The following is a 2,498-nucleotide window of genomic DNA, read 5'->3' as shown; positions in this document are numbered from 1 at the left end:
AAACAGAAATACTAAATCTGCTAAAAGAGAGAATAGGCAGAATTCTTAAAGACAGAAGAGTAGGCAAAGATTCCATGAATAAAATCCCAATCACAAAGGAACTATCACAAAGAATCAACCACTGGGAACTCATCCTATTAGAAGCTTTTGCACAGCAAAAGAAATCAAAAAGATTATAAAAACAACCCACAGAGTGGAAAAAATTTTAGCCACTTTCCCTCAGACAAAGAACTTATATATAGAACATATAAATGATTGAAAAAAATCAAAGCTTTCGAATTTAAAGACCCAATCCAGCTGGCGAGATAGCTCAGTGGACTAAGCACCTGCTTTGGCAAGCACAGAGACCCGGGTTCAATCTCTGGTCCTGCATGGCATGCTGAGCTCGTGATTGAGACGGGGCGTGGTGGCGTACATCTGTAATCCCAGAGCTGGGGAGGCTGAAAACATGAAGATCACTGAGTCCATACTGCATATTGAAACCCTGAACCAAATAAATAAAATGAAAAAAAAAAAAAAAGACCCAATCGAAAATTGGGCATCTGTGAGGGAATACATACTTTGCAGATGAAGAAATGCAAAAAGCAAATAAAAATATGAGAAAATGTTTAACATCATTGGTCATTCAAACGAGACAAACTAAAACAACACTAAGATCCCACCTCACTCTAGAAAGAATGACTATCACCAAGAAATCAACCAATAACAAATGCTGATGGGGCTGTGGGGAAAAGGTACCCTTTTCCCTTGTTGGTGGGAGTGTATATTAGTACAAGCACTGTGGAAATCAGTGTGGTGAAACTTCAGAAAACCAAAAACTGGAGGCCCCATTTGACAGGGCTATTCCCCCTATGGGTATCTTCCCAGAAGGCTTAAAAATATCACACCACAGCAATATATGTGCATCCATGTTTACAGCAGCACACTATAATAGCTAAACTCTAGAAACAATCCAGATGCCCATCCACCAAGGAATGAAGAAAAAAGATGTGTTTTGTTGGTTTTTTTTTTTTAATATAATGGAGTACTGCTCAGCCACAATGAACAAAAAACTTGATATATTTCTAGGTAAATACATGCACCTTGAGACCATACTCCTAAGTGAAATAAATTGGACACACATATAAATATTGCACAGTCTACCTAGTGTGAGAATCTGAAAGAGTAAATAAAAGCCAAAATATTTAATAGGTCTTGTGAAAAAAAAAAAAAATATATTGCGAAATAGGAAGAAATTTTCAAAAGGAATTAAGAGAGGGAAAGGTAAATTGAAGGGAGAAAGAAAAAAAAAGATGAAATGGAAATAAAACTTTGTAAATAGGGAGGAGCTGAAGGGAGGGCAGGGGATTGGGGAAAAAAGAGGAATCAAAATATATCATATACAGGTACAAATTCCCTAAGATGAATAAGACACATATAGATGTACAATCAGCATCAGCTACACTCTGCTACCATTCTGAAATGGACAACTTTCTTTTATTTTTTAAAGCACATTCCTGTGTACATGAAGAATCAGTACCATGGACCAGGGGCTTAGTTTAGTGGTAGAGTACCTCCCTAGTATATGCAAGGCCCCAGGTTCAATCCCCAGCACCACAAAAAAAAAAAAAAAGAAAGAAAGAAATATCCCAAAATAAACTAATAATATTTTAAGTAGAGCTGAATGGAGTGGTTAAAAAGCAATACTTACCTGTCTAAATCTTTTTCTCCTTCCTAATAGTGCCCTACATCAACTAAACTGTTGTGGGAATAAACATCAGTTATTTTTATAATATATTTAATAAAAATCAAGACAAAAGGAGATGCAGCTTATAATACAATTTACACAATGCTGAAATAAGTAAGATATATTTACATATAGATGCATAAAGATTTTTTTGTTGTTATTTTTTTTGTGGAACCGGGGATTGAACTCAGGCCTTTGCCTTTGCCAGGAAAGCACTTATTCCACTGAGCCAGCTCCCTGGCCTCAGATGCATAAAGTTTGAAAGGATAAACACACTAAGCTTTCACTAGACTATGACCTTTATGGGATTTTTGGATGGGAAGAGAAAAAGAAAGATTACCAGAGAAGACTAATTTCTACTTTAAATGTTTCAGTGTCACTTAATTTCTTAAAATAATTCAATGATTTCTATAATTAAAAAGCCATGTCAAATGTTACATGTTATAAGATCCTGTGCACTATTAAAAAATACTGCAACACAGCAATGATCAGCAGCCCAAGGGAAGCAAAGCTGGTGAACCATGCAAAGAGAAAAATGCTTTAAACTTTTCAAATTTATGTTTCATTTCACATGGAGTGAAAGTGTTTCAGTGGGGAGATGACACTTTTGAGCATTATGGCAATTATAATGTATCCTCAGTAATCCTCTTCCATGTCTTTACCAGGTCAATTTTGAGTAAATTACACTAATTTTTAAAGTATGCCACCATTGTAAAAGCAAATAACGATCATAATATGTTTACTGTTTACATAAATTGATTTGCAATAGCTA

At 35.3% G+C, this 2,498-nt stretch overlaps 1 protein-coding gene across 1 annotated transcript in view; it reads right to left on the bottom strand.

The window, feature by feature from the left end:
* The window catches only part of Helb (DNA helicase B), a 47,775-nt gene that overhangs the window by 25,609 nt on the left and 19,668 nt on the right, over positions 1-2,498 (bottom strand). The gene's annotated exons all lie outside the window — the stretch shown is intronic.

The sequence above is a fragment of the Octodon degus genome, unplaced genomic scaffold, assembly GCF_000260255.1.
Source record: "Octodon degus isolate 3935 unplaced genomic scaffold, OctDeg1.0 scaffold00047, whole genome shotgun sequence".
Taxonomy (NCBI): domain Eukaryota; kingdom Metazoa; phylum Chordata; class Mammalia; order Rodentia; family Octodontidae; genus Octodon; species Octodon degus.
The sequence above is the reverse complement of the archived record's forward strand: the minus strand, read 5'-3'. Positions and strand labels throughout refer to the sequence as shown.